Source organism: Lissotriton helveticus, chromosome 12 (genome assembly GCF_964261635.1).
Source record: "Lissotriton helveticus chromosome 12, aLisHel1.1, whole genome shotgun sequence".
Classification (NCBI taxonomy): domain Eukaryota; kingdom Metazoa; phylum Chordata; class Amphibia; order Caudata; family Salamandridae; genus Lissotriton; species Lissotriton helveticus.
Window position 1 is genome coordinate 130,280,614 of NC_136073.1, and position 18,144 is coordinate 130,298,757.

The 18,144-nt window shown below is 41.6% G+C and overlaps 3 non-coding genes across 3 annotated transcripts; all 3 read right to left on the minus strand.

Annotated features, from left to right (window-relative positions):
- Nucleotides 1-338: 338 nt before the first annotated feature.
- TRNAS-AGA (transfer RNA serine (anticodon AGA)) lies at nucleotides 339-420 on the minus strand. Its single transcript has one exon. It is a non-coding gene; the product is annotated as a tRNA-Ser (tRNA).
- A 1,499-nt stretch (nucleotides 421-1,919) lies between these two features.
- Nucleotides 1,920-1,991, minus strand: TRNAH-GUG (transfer RNA histidin (anticodon GUG)). Its single transcript has one exon. It is a non-coding gene; the product is annotated as a tRNA-His (tRNA).
- Nucleotides 1,992-3,277: 1,286 nt separating this feature from the next.
- TRNAS-AGA (transfer RNA serine (anticodon AGA)) lies at nucleotides 3,278-3,360 on the minus strand. The gene has a single exon. It is a non-coding gene; the product is annotated as a tRNA-Ser (tRNA).
- Nucleotides 3,361-18,144: the final 14,784 nt, after the last annotated feature.

Here is an 18,144-nt window from a genome sequence, read left to right on the forward strand (position 1 = left end):
ACGGGGAGAATAGAAAAGAAAATGCAGTTTTATGAAGTGTGTTTGCCTAATCCAGCAAGCACTTTTATTTTATTTTTCTATTTGCTTCTTTTATTGGTAAAGTAAGTTTCAAGTGCATGCACAGGTATGACTGAGAGAGCCAGGGTATAATAATTTGAAGCGTTTGCACCAACGCTAATATAGGGAGAGAGTTATAGCAAAGATATGAAAGGGGTAGCGATAATAAATATGTGAAAGGGCAATAGTGACACCAAAATAAGCCACCTATTTATAAAACTGACATGGAAGAAATACTAAAGGTTAACTTCTGAAATTGTAGCCGATGTTAAAAAAATTCTCGTTGTTGGCAGGATTCGAACCTGCGCGGGGAGACCCCAATAGATTTCTAGTCCATCGCCTTAACAACTTGGCCACAACAACTGACTGTAAGCATTGAGCAAATAATCTGTATGAAAGTTTTCAAGGTGTCCCACAGCAAATTCCTGATATTCTGCAATGAACTTTTTAAAAATAATGTTTTTTTCAGCAGGCACATTCTCTCCTAAAAACAAAAATTGCATGAGTATATCTCTAGTTTGGAAAAGGATAGGCTTTCATGCATACTCTCATGTGGCACTCAAGTTTTTGGGACCCTATTGCACTCTGTTTTCGTGCTGCTTTTAGTCTATGGCCCATATTACAGAAGTCTACCATCTTTGAGTATTTAAAGCTCCTTTGTAAGTGCTTTATCTTTTTTCCTTGAAGAGCTATATAATAAAGGGATCCGGGAAAGATTGCATTTATGGAAGATAAAAGAAGGCACACTTGTCTCACCAAATTCCGTAGAGAAACCTGATGTTTTACTCATGTTATCCTTAGTTCGTTTTTGTTAGACCTTGCATTCTTAAGGTGGTCTCAACCCTACCTTATTGCTTTTCACCTCCGCATTTTGCTGTATCTTTTTGTTGGCCTTAGGACTCTGATCACTTTATCGCTACTAATCAGTGCTGAAGTGCACGTGCTTCTTCCCTAATCATGTGTGTAATTAGAGTATACCTGACTGATAGATTTAATTTACTTGAAAGCCCCTTGTAAAGTGGTATACCATATACCCAGGGACTGATTGTGCCGCCCAAAGAAGTAGCATTTCAAACCTGTCTCAAGCCTGCTACTGCAGTGCCTGTGCTGCAGTGTACTGCCACTTTGACGTGCCATTTAAAACTACTTGCCAAGCCTTAAACTCCAATTTTATTACATATAATTAACCCCTAACGTAGGCCCTAGGTAGTCCTTGGGGCATCATGCTATGTAAGTAAAACATAAGACATGTACTGTGGTAGTTTGCATGTCCTGGTAGTACCAAACAGTCTATTACATTTTTCACTACTGTGAGGTCTGCCCCTCTCATAGGTTAGCATTGGGTATTCCCTTATACTTTTTTGGGGGTAATTCCATATCAGAGAGGAGAAGCTTTATTTATTTATTGATAAATCCTATTTACTGGTGAGGTTGGATTTAACTTTACTATTTTATAAATGCCATTTTTAGAGAGTGAGCATTTCTCTGCACTTACTGCTCTATTTGCCTGAAAACCTGTCTCCAATTGACGTCTGGATTGGGCTGCGAGACAGCTACATTTGTGCATTCCCTCTAGACAGCCACAACACGGGTCACTCAACTGCAACTGCATTCATCTGCATTCTGATTGGCATGGGGGAGAGCTCCATTCCCCCCACCGCAAATAGTTTCAAGAACGATAATTTATGTCAGTAGGTACAATATAGCTACATCTTATAATCATGTGTGTTTAAATAATTTGTCGTTAGATCGTTTAAATATTTTAAAGGATCTGTTTTTAATAGACATTTTACAAAAACAACTGGTACATTTGGTAATTCTGTAAAAGAAAAACCCAACTGCCGCGACATTGCCAACCACAATGCCGTGACTCGGATTCGAACCGAGGTTGCTGCGGCCACAACGCAGAGTACTATCCACTATACGATCACGGCGAGCTACTTGGGCTCAATAACATACAGTGACATGGAGAATTTATAATTCGGAACACTCAGGGAACTCCTGTGATAGGCTGAATGTGTTCATTGCTTCCTCATTGCTTATACAAAGGCTTTGTCTCCTCAGTGGTTAATAGGCTGAAACCGTTTCCTGGCCGCCTGCTTGTGAACTGCCAGGAGTCAAAGATCACACATACACTTGTGGGCCTGTGATGGGACACCAATGCAGAGAACACACCTGGTGCAGATCTTCTATTCTGTCTATTAGACCTGCATCTCCCCTCTACCTCCTCAAGTCATCTGTATGTGAAGCAAGAAAGAGTTAAGGAGAGGTCCATCTACACTTTTATAGGGAGGATGCTGCCGTGAGCTCCTCCCAGCTAATCACACAAACAGCAGTAAAGCAAGATAACTACACAGTTAGGGGGGACTGCATGGTTAGGTTTTAGAGGAATTATTGAAACTGACCTCAGTGACCCATGATCAGAGCTGTGGCTAATGACTGCGTGCCTAATTATGATGAAGCAAGCACCATGGCTCGAAGGGGCCCCACAACACGCTTTTCTTAGCTCATTGAATTAAAGTATAAACTTCTGCCATGTGTGAGTGGTAAAGGCTTGTTAATTTGGTTGCTTTTCCAATGCACGTCTGACAACAAAATGAAGGAACATTGGGGCATCAGAAGCTTTGAAAAGTAGCCACCAACCTCAGAGAAAGAGAGAAAGAGGGAAAAGGCAGTATGAGGTGTGGAGAAAACAGCAGCAGGTACAAGGAGCTCAAATGAGATTAATGGCGCCTAAATAGAGCACGTAAAGGAACAGTTACAAATCTCAGAAAAGGGAAAGAAAGACTAGGAAAAAAACACAGAACGAGCCTGTAGATAAAATTCTCTTCCTGGGACAGCAGGCTAAGAGAAATTACACAAGGAGCAGTTAAGCTTGTAACAAGGGGAGAATAGAAAAGAAAATGCGGTTTTATGAAGTGTGTTTGCCTAATCCAGCAAGCACTTTTATTTTATTTTTCTATTTGCTTCTTTTATTGGTAAAGTAAGTTTCAAGTGCATGCACAGGTATGACTGAGAGAGCCAGGGTATAATAATTTGAAGCGTTTGCACCAGCGCTAATGTAGGGAGAGAGTTATAGCAAAGATATGAAAGGGGTAGCGATAATAAATATATGAAAGGGCAATAGTGACACCAAAATAAGCCACCTATTTATAAAACTGACATGGAAGAAATACTAAAGGTTAACTTCTGAAATTGTAGCCGATGTAAAAAAGTTTCTCGTTGTTGGCAGGATTCGAACCTGCGCGGGGAGACCCCCAATGGACTTCTAGTTCATCTCCTTAACCACTCGGCCACAACAACTGACTGTAAGTTTTGTGCAAATAATCTGTATGAAAGTTTTCAAGGTGTCCCACAGCAAATTCCTGATATTCTGCAATGCACTTTTTAAAAATAATGTTTTTTTCAGCAGGCACATTCTCTCTTAAAAACAAAAATTGCATGAGTATATCTCTAGTTTGGAAAAGGATAGGCTTTCATGCATACTCTCATGTGGCACTCAAGCTTTTGGGACCCTATTGCACTCTGTTTTCGTGCTGCTTTTAGTCTATGGCCCATATTACAGAAGTCTACCATCTTTGAGTATTTGAGGCTCCTTTGTAAGTGCTTTATCTTTTTTCCTTGAAGAGCTATATAATAAAGGGATCCGGGAAAGATTGCATTTATGGAAGATAAAAGAAGGCAAACTTGTCTCACCAAATGCCGTAGAGAAACCTGATGTTTTACTCACGTTATCCTTAGTTCGTTTTTGTTAGACCTTTCATTCTTAAGGTGGTCTCAACCCTACCTTATTGCTTTTCACCTCCGCATTTTGCTGTATCTTTTTGTTGGCCTTAGGACTCTGATCACTTTATCGCTACTAATCAGTGCTGAAGTGCACGTGCTTCTTCCCTAATCATGTGTGTAATTGGAGTATACCTGACTGACAGATTTAATTTACTTGAAAGCCCCTTGTAAAGTGGTATACCATATACCCAGGTACGGATTGTGTCGCCCAAAGAAGTAGCATTTCAAACCTGTCTCAAGCCTGCTACTGCAGTGCCTGTGCTGCAGTGTACTGCCACTTCGACTTGCCATTTAAAACTACTTGCCAAGCCTTAAACTCCAATTTTATTAAATATAATTAACCCCTAAGGTAGGCCCTAGGTAGTCCTTGGGGCATCATGCTATGTAAGTAAAAGGTAAGACATGTACTGTGGTAGTTTGCATGTCCTGGTAGTACCAAACAGTCTATTACATTTTTCACTACTGTGAGGTCTGCCCCTCTCATAGGTTAGCATTGGGTATTCCCTTATACTTTTTGGGGGGTAATTCCATATCAGAGAGGAGAAGCTTTATTTATTTATTGATACATCCTATTTACTGGTTAGGTTGGATTTAACTTTACTATTTTATAAATGCCAATTTTAGAGAGTGAGCATTTCTCTGCACTTACTGCTCTATTTGCCTTGAAAACCTGTCTCCAATTGACGTCTGGATTGGGCTGCGAGACAGCTACATTTGTGCATTCCCTCTAGACAGCCACAACACAGGTCACTCAACTGCAACTGCATTCATCTGCATTCTGATTGACATGGGGGAGAGCTCTGTTCCCCCCACCGCAAATAGGTTCAAGAACGATAATTTATGTCAGTAGGTACAATATAGCTACATCTTATAATCATGTGTGTTTAAATAATTTGTCGTTAGATTGTTTAAATATTTAAAAGGATCTGTTTTTAATAGACATTTTACAAAAACAACAGGTACATTTGTTAATTCTGTAAAAGAAAAACCCAACTGCCGTGACATTGCCAACCCCAATGCCGTGACTCGGATTCGAACCAAGTTTGCTGCAGCCACAACGCAGAGTACTAACCACTATACGATCACGGCGAGCTACTTGGGCTCAATAACATACAGTGACATGGAGAATTTATAATTTGGAACACTCAGGGCTACTCCTGTGATAGGCTGAATGTGTTCATTGCTTCCTCATTCCTTATACAAAGGCTTTGTCTCCTCAGTGGTTGATAGGCTGAAACCGTTTCCTGGCCGCCTGTCAGGACTATGTAACTTATCTTGCTCACCAAGGTCTTGCACGGGAACAGAGATGCTAGAACCCAAATCCCACTGAGCAATGTCGGTGGGTCAAGTCACTGAACCCTCCCTTCATTACCCTAAGGGAAGGGGGTGTTGGATAAAATAACAAACAGAGAAGAGAATGGTCCTGCGCTGGTTCCCTCTGGTCTCTGCCTTCTGGTGGCTCTGTAGCTTTGAGGAACCTAAAAGCAATAGCACAACATTACATTCCTGCCATCCGGTTAATCATTTGTCTACTCTTGAGTACGTGTTTTTTTCTGCTCACCCACCCTTGTGCTGCTGGACCTTGCCTCTCTTCTTAATGAAATGATTTAACTCAGCTCATCTATCAGTTGTCATTATTATAACAAATAAACAGCAAACATAGATTAATTTTGTTCCTGATGACTCTTACTTAATATTACCTATTTATATTTTGGTAGGGAAAGGTGCACTTACTTCACTAATATTAGAGCTTTCTGTTAATATGGGTTTCTGTCTGAATTGTTTTTCCTTATTTACTTATAGGGCCTTTGACTGATGACTAATTCTTGCTCTCTTTTCTTTCCTTGCAGGCTCACTGAGCTCCTCGAGTTGTTTCAGCAGTTGAGGTAAGTATTTACATATTTTACATCTTGTCTTTCTTTTTCTTTTAAAACGTTTACTTATAAGTTCTATTTTTTAAAAGAACAACAGTTGCTTAATTGAATTGCAATTCTCGTATTGTCTATATATATATATATATATATATATATATATATATATATATTTTAATTTTCACAGGCGATAGGCAGATGTTCACTTAGCTTGTGTTTTCAGTGACTGGCGCTGTAGGCGCTTCTCGCCCGGTCTTGTTCCCTTAGGACTTGAATCTCCGACAGGATTTGACTGGCGGCCGCTTCTCAGCGTCTTGGCGGCTGTCAACGGTATTTCTCAGTCTTTTTATTCTGACGCTCACAATGCCCTCAGAGACTCGCGCTTGACTTCCTGCGCCGAGTCTGAGTCCGACGTCTTCCACAAAATGATTCGCTCAGGTACTCGACTTCTCAAACTGGGAAATGCTTATTACTAGAATCTTCGTCGCTTAAGGAAAACAAACCTCCTCAGCTAGGGTCTTCAGTGAAGTGCGCGTTTTTCATGACGCTCGCGCTCCACATAGAAGTCTCAGCAGCTGGGGTCTGAGAGACTAGAACGTCTGCTGTCTTCCACGCTGGCAACAACGGCGGCCATCTTACGTCTCCAAGATCGCACCTTGTCAACCCAAGTGTTTGTAGTACCTCTTGATTCACTCAACAGCGCAGTTGGATAGGTAATGACAGGGCCCACAGATTGAGTCCTGACAGTACCCCACAACAAGGTAGATCCTTCCCTTCTTGGCTTAGTAGGGAATCTTTGATGAAAGGATTTTACTAATCTTGGTGCATGAACATCCTCTTCCTGCTCCCAAGACCGTTCCTCTGGGCCATAGCCTTTCCAGTCTATCAAATAATACAGTTTGCCTCTGGAGCACTTGGAATCCAAAATTTCTTTTACTTCATACTCCGTTCCAGTTTCCAACTGAATTGGCTTTGGAGGTAATTGGCTCCTTAGACTTGTAGAAGCCTTTTTTAACAGTGAAACATGGAAGACTGGATGTATCTTCAACTTGGATGGCAGTTCCAACCGATAAGTGACCTGATTAATTTGATCTTTTATAGAGTAAGGACCGATAAATCGAGGTTGAAACTTCCTGTTTCCTTTGAGTCTCAAATTTTTGGTACTTAACCAAACCTGGTCACCTTTAACCAGAAGAGGTCCTGCTTTTCTCTTACGATCAGCATATTCCTTGTATTTTGCTTTAGCCTATCGAAGATTGTTCATGGCTTCTTGTTGGATTCGAAACAAATGTGACATGACTTCTTTTACTGCTGGAACTGCTGATTCCATTTGTCGAATGGTTGCGTTTGGATGTCTGCCATAATTCACAAAGAAAGGAGAGAACCCTGTCGAGGTATTCTTTGCATTATTATGAGCAAATTCTGCTGTCCACAGATATTCCGACCAATTCCCTTCTTCTTTTAAAAGGAAGAGTCGTAAATATTGTTCCAATTCTTGGTTTACTCTCTCCGTCTGCCCATCTGTCTCGGGGTGGTAACTAGTGGAGAACCTAACTTCCGTTCCCAACCCTTCCATAAAGGCCTTCCAAAAACAGGACACAAATTGAGAACCCCTGTCTGAAATGACTATTTTAGGAATTCCATGTATTTTAACAATCTGGGCGCTAAAGTGAGCTGCTAACTGTCTGGCTGTAGGTACCCCCTTTAGAGCTGTGAAATGGGCCATTTTTGAGAAGGCATCCACTACCACTAGAATTGTGTCGAATCCCCGACTTACTGGTAGGTCTGTTATAAGGTCTAATGTAACTGTGTGCCATGGATGGGGGGGTGTGGGTAGGGGTTGCAATAACCCCTTTGGAGCCTGCCGTTCTGACTTCCCCTGCGCGCAAATCTCACAAGACTTCACATACGTCTCAATATCTGACGCCATTTTAGGCCACCAATAATGTCTCTTGACTAATTCCTCTGTCTTAGCTTCTCCCTTGTGGCCAGCCAGTTTGTCGTCATGACACTCTTGCATTACTTGCTGACGTACCTCGATTGTTGGTAGATACAAGGCATTCTGATGATAGGGCAATTTTTGAATTATTCTTCTGTTGGTGTCTTCTTCCACCCATCTCTGCATGGCCTCTTCGCTCATGACATCTGCAATTGACTCTTGTAGTTGAATGGTGGTTATGGCTCCGATAATCTTATCACTGGGAATGATTGGCTGAATGTCTTTGGAGGTTTTCTAAAACTCAGTACCAATTCTGGATAACGCGTCTGCTTTCCCATTTTGGGCTCCAGGACGAAAAGTGATTATGAAATCGTAATCTGCAAAATACAGAGACCACCTCAGCTGTCGTGGAGTAAGTGTTCTGGCCGTTTTCAAGAATTTTAAATTACGATGATCCGTAAACACCGCTAATTTTCAATCTATCCCACTCATCTTCATCTGCCATGAACGTCCAGACAGTAATGACGTTCATTCATGATTGGATGAACTGCAACCACCTCAAACTCAACCCGGACAAGACCGAGCTGGATCTGACCGGAGGTGGTTGCAGTCCATGGTCCCCTTCCTTCTGGCCCCCTTCTCTTGGTGCCCCCCCACTTCCTGTACCCAAAGTAAAAACCTTGGGGATTTTCCTCAATTCCCAACTCACCGTCCATTCACAAGTTAGTTCCGTGGTTTCCTCCTGTTTTTTCTCCCTTAGAACTATTAGGAAAGTTTCCAGTTTTTTTTCTTCCTCTGCCTTAAAAGTAATCATTCTGGCCATGGTATTGTCTCGTATAGACTACGGTAACATAGTCCATAACGGGGCCCCTGCCTACGCGATTCGTCGCTTGCAACTGGTGCAGAACCAGGGTGCTCGCCTGATCCACGGCCTGCCCAAATACCATCGAGCCACCCCATTGCTCAAAACACTCCACTGGCTCCCAATAAAAGAGCGCGCCCTCTTTAAACTTGGCTGCCTCACCTATCAGGCCAGATCAGGCACTGCTCCCGAATGTATCTGTTCTGCCATCAAGTCCTATCATCCCGGCAGAGAACTTCGCTCCGCTCACTCGGCCCTCCTTGTCATTCCTCGCTTTAAAAAACAGAAAGCGGGCGGCTCAAGTTTTGCTGTCTTGGCTCCCACCTTCTGGAACTCCCTCCCTGCTACCCTGCGCACTTCTCCTTCCTATCTTTTGTTTCGGAAGAACCTCAAAACCTTCCTCTTCACGCAAGCCTACCTGACCTAGCCTCTCCTTGCTGCCACCCACTGTCCCCCACTAGCGCCATGAAACCGCCCGGTAAACGCGCGCTGTACAAATGTTTTTAAATTCAAATTAAATTCAAATTCTTGATGTCGGGCACCCATCAAATAGTGTTGCCACTCCTTAAAGGCGTCCTTGATAGCCAACAGCTCCTTCTCCGTGATGGTATAATTCACTTCAGCAGGAGATAGTTTTCTGGATCTGTAGGCAACCGGATGCAATTGGCCCGTGGTTTTGTGTCGTTGTGACAGCACTCCTCCCACCGCTTGATCTGACGCATCAGTTTCTACGTAAAAAGGCTCTGAGGGGTCAGCATGCAACAAAACTGGCGCTGTGGTGAAATTCTTTTTTAACGATTGAAAGGCCTCTTCCGCTTCTTCAGACCACTCAAACTTGGTTCCTTTTCTCAGTAACTTGGTGAGAGGGAGGATCTTCTTGGAGAACTCGCTAATAAACCTCCGATAAAAGTTAGCGAATCCTATGAAGCCTTGAACTTCTTTCACACTTCTCGGGGATTTCCAGTTTGTCACTGCTTCCACCTTGCGTTGGTCCATCACGATTCCGGAAGGTGACAGTACGAAGCCCAAGAATTCCACCTTGGTCACATCAAAGGCGCATTTTTCTAACTTCACAAACAATTTATTCTCCTGTAGCTTCTGCAACACTCCTCTCACTTGCTCGTGATGTCTTGCCACATCGGAAGAATAAATTAGGATATCGTCTATGTACACAATTGCACACCGATCTATAAACTCTTTCAAGACGTCGTTGATGAAGTGCTGGAAGGCGGCCGGGGCATTGCACAATCCATAGGGCATCACTTGATATTCAAAAAGCCCAAATCTTGTCCGAAATGCCGTCTTCCACTCGTCTCCTTCTCGCATCCGGACTAGATGATAGGCCCCTCTTAGATCGAGCTTCTTATAGATTCGAGCCCCTTTTACTTGGTCTAGAAGCACTGAGATTAGTGGTAGAGGATATCGGTTTTTCTTGGTTATTTTATTTATGGCTCTGTAGTCGATGCACAGCCGCAATTCTCCTTCCTTCTTAGGCACAAAAAACAGGGGCGACGAAACAGGCGATTGGGACGGTCGAATGAAACCATTGGCAAGATACTTATCCAAGTACTCCTTCAAATGTTGATGTTCCTTCTCGGTCAAGGCATAGACACGACTGCATGGCAAATTTGACCCGGGCTCTAATTCTATCTTGCAGTCATAAACTCGATGTGGCGGTAAGCGTTCTGCTTCCACTTCATTGAATACTTCTGCGAATTCCTTATATTCTTCTGGAATTTCTTGAACATTGATCACACACAGGGAATGCTCGATGGTACACAAGGCCTGCGCTGGGGTGTTCTTTTCAAGTTGGTTCTCTGAATCGAAACAATTTTCACAACAGTAACTTGAATCCATCACTATAGTTCTGGAACTCCAATTAATTGTAGGATTATGCTCCGTAAGCCAGGGGAGGCCAAGAATTAATTGGAATTGAGGGGCATCTATCAAATTAAACTGAACTTCCTCCTGATGTCCTTCTCTGGTTGTCAACTGGATAGCCTCGGTATGGCTCACGATGGGCCCTGAAGAAAGATTTGTCCCATCTACAGCACGTACTGGTTCACTCTTGGCCTTCCGAATTGCCTGAATTCCAACCCTTGTGGCAAACTTTAAATCACAGAAGTTCCCTGTGGCACCTGAGTCAATCATCACCGACACTTCAGTCAAGGTTGTCTGTCTGAATTTCACTTCCATTGTCAAAACTAGATGCGGCGCCGCTGACTGTAGCGTGTTCGCGACTTGGTGTTCATGTGGAGTTATTTCTTGAGTCGCACTCACCTGTTCAACTCCCCCCACAGGTGGTGCCATTAGTTTTCCTTCGGCTTGAATGGACCCTTTGGTTTCTTCGGACACTCTCGGACGAAATGGCTTCCGGATCCACAATACATACATTGGTTGTTCGCTCTTCTTCTTTCCTTCTCTTCTTTAGTCAAAGGGCCTCTTATTGTCCCAATTTGCATCGGTTCGATTCCTGTATGATTTTCAGAGGTTTTTGTGCCATCTGACCGAGCCCGGTCAAATCTCGGAGGTATTGCCTTAAAATCTTTCTTCTTCTCCCCACGCCGTTCTCCTTGACGGAAATCTATCTCTAACACTAAATCTATCAGTGCTGAAATTTCGGTAGGCCGATTAGGAATTTGAGCCAAGGTGTCTTTTAATTCATCTCTCAGCCCACGATAAAATACTGCGGCTCTCTTGCTCTCTGGCCAATTGGTCTCTACTACCAACTTATTGAATTGAGCCAGGTATGCGATCAAGTCTCGATTCCCCTGTCGAAGATCTAAGAGTTCATTATCCACCACCTGAGAAATTCTCCTTCGGTCGAATATTCTTAAAAATTCTTGTTTAAAATCCTCAAAATTCCGTAGCAAGGGGTCATCTCTTGTGACTAGGGGCATGGACCACGAAGCTGCATCTCCACTAAGATATGAAAGTATGAAAGCCACTCTAGACTGCGCGTCGAGGAAGATCGAAGGGCGGCACATAAAATGTAATGAGCACTGTGATAAAAATATCTGCGCTTTCTGAGGATCCCCATTAAATCTCTCCGGAGCTGCTAATGGAATGACCGGAGAGAGAGAATGTATTACCTGAGTAGTGGACCTATTAGTTGTCTCTAAGACTGGGTTCATGGCTTCTCTCTCCAAACTACTTGGTTGGCGTAGTCTTAACGCCAATTCAGCAGTTTCTTTCCTAGCACTAATCACTTCTTGCCTCAAGCTTCGATTCTCCTCCCTCACCGCTCCCAATTCCTTCTGTATAGCATCTAGGATTGTACCTAAGGACTGGACATCAATTCCTTCTGCCATCTCTGTTCAGGTGCAAAGGCTACTTGGGCACTTCACTCTGTCAGGACTATGTAACTTATGTTGCTCACCAAGGTCTTGCACAGGAGCAGAGATGCTAGAACCCAAATCCCTCTCAGCAATGTCGGTGGGTCAAGTCACTGAACCCTCCCTTCATTACCCTAAGGGAAGGGGGTGTTGGATAAAATAACAAACAGAGAAGAGAATGGTCCTGCGCTGGTTCCCTCTGGTCTCTGCCTTCTGGTGGCTTTGTAGCTTTGAGGAACCTAAAAGCAATAGCACAACATTACATTCCTGCCATCCGGTTAATCATTTGTCTACTCTTGAGTACGTGTTTTTTTCTGCTCACCCACCCTTGTGCTGCTGGACCTTGCCTCTCTTCTTAATGAAATGATTTAACTCAGCTCATCTATCAGTTGTCACTATTATAACAAATAAACAGCAAACATAGATTAATTTTGTTCCTGATGACTCTTACTTAATATTACCTATTTATATTTTGGTAGGGAAAGGTGCACTTACTTCACTAATATTAGAGCTTTCTGTTAATATGGGTTTCTGTCTGAATGGTCTTTCCTTATTTACTTATAGGGCCTCTGACTGATGACTAATTCTTGCTCTCTTTTCTTTCCTTGCAGGCTCACTGAGCTCCTCGAGTTGTTTCAGCAGTTGAGGTAAGTATTTACATATTTTACATCTTGTCTTTCTTTTTCTTTTAAAACGTTTACTTATAAGTTCTATTTTTTAAAAGAACAACAGTTGCTTAATTGAATTGCAATTCTCGTATTGTCTATATATATATTCACTGAAAAAACCATAGGTTATAGACCATATATAGTTAGGAATTAGCATTTACAAAACCTTGAAAATTCACTGAAAAAACCATAGGTTATAGACCATATATAGTTAGGAATTCGCATTTACAAAACCTTATTTTACTCACACAAAACCATTGAAATTCCATATATAGTTAGTTGCACTAACTATATATCGCGCACCCGCAATCCACTGCTGATGATGTCACATATTAAATCATTCATGACATGGTCAGTGACATCACTGATGACATCACTGATGACATCTCAAATGACATCACTGATGACATCTCAAATGACATCACTGATGACATCACTGATGACATCTTATTTGACATTACTGATCACATCACTGATGATATCATTCATGTGATAATACGATGAACCTCTTCAGACTCTAATATAACCTTAGATACAATCAGTGTAAACAGACACTCACAGACTGTCACTCATCCATGGAGTTACTCACACACCTAGTCAGTCATGCAAAGAATCAATCACACCTCCATTTCCTCAACTATACAGTTATACAAACTTTACTTATTCAAACATATACTAACACATATTTACTCTCTTATACAATCCCTGATACAAGTTCACAATGATCCATACAGCCACTCACACATTCACTGGCTCTTATGCACAGTTATTTATATATGTCAACTCTCACATGTACTGTGTTTTACATATGTACTTACTTTGACATGTAGCACTGAGATATCCATTCACTCACCAATACACTCATGCACACAGTCAACCGCCCATACAGCTGTTTCCACATGCACTTTTGAAACCATACATCTAGTGAATCAACTGCTCGCACATCTATGCACAGAGTCATACACCTCCCAGCCACCCACACACACACTCAGTCTCCCATACAAATACTTGGGCAACCAATCAATAACCCATATAGTTACTCATATAGCTACTTATCAACACATGCAACAGTTTACAGAACAACAGACATAATGATGCACAAATTAAGACAGTTTAGTCACTAACCCATGCACTCAGTGAGACACATTTAATCACTCACTCATACAGTCAGTCATGCACCTACTAAATCCTTCATCCAGACGCTTATACATCCACTCATTCTTCAATATGTAAGACATATTTTAACTTTACAGAAACATACAGTCACTGGATGTTGTCATCAGTGATGTCATCAGTGATGTCATTTGAGATGTCATCAGTGATGTCATCAGTGATGTCACTGACCATGTCATGAATGATGTAATATGTGACATCATCAGCAGTGGATTGCGGGTGCGCGATATATAGTTAGTGCAACTAACTATATATGGAATTTCAATGGTTTTGTGTGAGTAAAATAAGGTTTTGTAAATGCGAATTCCTAACTATATATGGTCTATAACCTATGGTTTTTTCAGTGAATTTTCAAGGTTTTGTAAATGCTAATTCCTAACTATATATGGTCTATAACCTATGGTTTTTTCAGTGAATTTTCAAGGTTTTGTAAATGCTAATTCCTAACTATATATGGTCTATAACCTATGGTTTTTTCAGTGAATATATATATATACATACATATATAAACATATATCATCTGTATATCTATATAAATACAAACATAAATGCATGCATACATATACTTATATGCATACAGATGCATGTTATTTACATGAAAGTTGAAAAAACACTAATAAAAGCAAAGCTAAAAAGCCACCTCATTACAAACAGAATGGCTTTAACTTAAACGAGGGCGAGATCTATTGCATTTTCAATGCTTGTTTACTTTGGTTCCATCAAGAAGGCATTCAGATGTGTCACACATTTGCCATAAATTCTGAATGTTAGCACTCTAGTTGCACATTAGATCACTGTAGTAAAGCTACTGCTCACCAGGGACGTCTGCTGCTGGTATTCAAAGTGCATGTTTCAGTCTGCATGTCAGAATTTTTTTAATGAAATTGAAGAGGGTTTGAGAAGTCACTCAAAATGTGCCCTAATTTTTCTTTCTGCAGCACTAATCATAATTCATATGTCAAAATATACCCCCTCATTTTGTTCCTTTTTAAATTAAATGTTTTAAGAGTTACCACTTTATTCCCATCACGATGGCTCCAGGTGTGCTATACCTTTGTAATAAGTAGGACTGTTAGCGCTCTAGTTGTTCTTTAGAACACTCTGGGACATTCTGTCATTGGGCTATACTTGGGCTACATCTGGGTGATATTTGGGCTACATTTGGGCTCTTTTGTCTCTGGTGGCCATTTTGGGAGACTGCATGTCAGAATGTTTTAATGAAATAGAAAAGGATTTGAGAAGTCACTCAAAATGTGCCCTAATTTTTCATTCTGCAGCACTAATCATACTTTCTATGGCAAAATATACCCCCTCATGTTGTTTCTTTTTAAATTAAATGTTTTAAGAGTTACCACTTTATTCCAATCAAGATGGCTTCAGGTGTGCCATACCTTTGTAATAAGTAGGACTGTTAGCGCTCTAGTTGTTCTTTAGAACACTCTGGGACATTCTGTCATTGGGCTATACTTGGGCTACATCTGAGTGATATTTGGGCTACATTTGGGCTCTTTTGTCTCTGGTGGCCATTTTGGGAGACTGCATGTCAGAATGTTTTAATGAAATAGAAAAGGATTTGAGAAGTCACTCAAAATGTGCCCTAATTTTTCATTCTGCAGCACTAATCATACTTTCTATGGCAAAATATACCCCCTCATGTTGTTTCTTTTTAAATTAAATGTTTTAAGAGTTACCACTTTATTCCAATCAAGATGGCTTCAGGTGTGCCATACCTTTGTAATAAGTAGGACTGTTAGCGCTCTAGTTGTTCTTTAGAACACTCTGGGACATTCTGTCATTGGGCTATACTTGGGCTACATCTGGGTGATATTTGGGCTACATTTGGGCTCTTTTGTCTCTGGTGGCCATTTTGGGAGACTGCATGTCAGAATGTTTTAATGAAATAGAAAAGGATTTGAGAAGTCACTCAAAATGTGCCCTAATTTTTCATTCTGCAGCACTAATCATACTTTCTATGGCAAAATATACCCCCTCATGTTGTTTCTTTTTAAATTAAATGTTTTAAGAGTTACCACTTTATTCCAATCAAGATGGCTTCAGGTGTGCCATACCTTTGTAATAAGTAGGACTGTTAGCGCTCTAGTTGTTCTTTAGAACACTCTAGGAGGCTGCAGTAGAACACAAAGGAATCAACTGACAGTCTCTGTCCTTGTTGGATGTACATGTTTTACTGAGAATGTCAGACTTCATTTTCACATGACTGAGAAAGATAATGTGAATTTACAGAAAATATGCTTTCAGTTTAGCTTATAGATCCCCTTCCAAACCACTGTGGGAAAATCATGAGATATTAGTTTTCTTTCAAACAATATTCATGATATCACAGCAGAAGGTTTTTTCACATGGTAAAATCACCTTAGAACCCACCACAATTCCTAAAACGAGTATGGTACCATCAACAAATGATTTATAATGTAACTAAAGTCCTAAAACCCTCTATTAACTACAATGCTTTTTAATGAGGTGCTATCATGTATATTGGTCCCAAGATGGCTGCCAACACTTCTTGGATGAAGTGCTGACAGCCAATCAGATCAGATGTGTGGTTAGGCTCCGCCCAGATATATATCTTTTTTTGAACCTAAATTACTCAAAATCCACTGGAGCACATATATTGTGATCTAGCAAAGGCACATCGGGCTAAGAGTCCCTACAATTTTGCCAAGTTTCGTGCAAATCCATTCAGCCGTTCGAGCTAAAAGTGAGGCCAACCGCTCTATGGAAATTAACATGGGAAAAACACGTTTTGGGACCCCCCTTTTTTCTCGGCCCCCCCTTGATGAAACCCCCCCAAATTGTCAGGGGCTGCTCAGAAACAAAATGTTCCATTTTCCTGAAAATTTCAGCCAATTCCGTCCACAAACGCCAAAGTTATTAGACATAGAATTCTCAAAAATCCCATAGAGAAAAAATCCTAACTATATATACCTACTGGCGACCGCCAGTAGGTAATATATATATATATATATATATTTTAATTTTCACAGGCGATAGGTAGATGTTCACTTAGCTTGTGTTTTCAGTGACTGGCGCTGTAGGCGCTTCTCGCCCGGTCTTGTTCCCTTAGGACTTGAATCTCCGACAGGATTTGACTGGCGGCCGCTTCTCAGCGTCTTGGCGGCTGTCAACGGTATTTCTCAGTCTTTTTATTCTGACGCTCACAATGCCCTCAGAGACTCGCGCTTGACTTTCTGCACCGAGTCTGAGTCCGACGTCTTCCACAAAATGATTCGCTCAGGTACTCGACTTCTCAAACTGGGAAATGCTTATTACTAGAATCTTCGTCGCTTCAGGAAAACGAACCTCCTCAGCTAGGGTCTTCAGTGAAGTGCGCGTTTTTCATGACGCTCGCGCTCCACATAGAAGTCTCAGCAGCTGGGGTCTGAGAGACTAGAACGTCTGCTGTCTTCCACGCTGGCAACAACGGCGGCCATCTTACGTCTCCAAGATCGCACCTTGTCAACCCAAGTGTTTGTAGTACCTCTTGATTCACTCAACAGCGCAGTTGGATAGGTAATGACAGGGCCCACAGATTGAGTCCTGACACCGCCTGCTTGTGAACTGCCAGTAGTCAAAGATCACACATACACTTGTGGGCCTGTGATGGGACACCAATGCAGAGAAACACACCTGGCGCAGATCTTCTTTTCTGTCTATTAGACCTGCATCTCCCCTTTACCTCCTCAAGCCATCTGTATGTGAAGCAAGAAAGAGTTAAGGAGCGGTCCATCTACACTTTTATAGGGAGGATGCTGCCGTGAGCTCCTCCCAGCTAATCACACAAACAGCAGTAAAGCAAGATAACTACACAGTTAGGGGGGACTGCATGGTTAGGTTTTTGAGGAATTATTGAAACTGACCTCAGTGACCCATGATCAGAGCTGTGGCTAATGACTGCGTGCCTAATTATGATGAAGCAAGCACCATGGCTCGTAGGGGCCCCACAACACGCTTTTCTTAGCTCATTGAATTAAAGTATAAACGTCTGCCATGTGTGAGTGGTAAAGACTTGTTAATTTGGTTGCTTTTTCCAGTTCATGTCTGACAACAAGATGAAGGAACATTGGGGCATCAGAAGCTTTGGAAAGTAGCCACCAACCTCAGAGAAAGAGAGAAAGAGGGAAAAGGCAGTATGAGGTGTGGAGAAAACAGCAGCAGGTACAAGGCGCTCAAATGAGATTAATGGCGCCTAAATAGAGCACGTAAAGGAACAGTTACAAATCTAAGAAAAGGGAAAGAAAGACTAGGAAAAAAACACAGAAAGAGCCTGTAGATAAAATTCTCTTCCTGGGACAGCAGGCTAAGAGAAATTACACAGGGAGCAGTTAAGCTTGTAACACGGGGAGAATAGAAAAGAAAATGCAGTTTTATGAAGTGTGTTTGCCTAATCCAGCAAGCACTTTTGTTTTATTTTTCTATTTGCTTCTTTTATTGG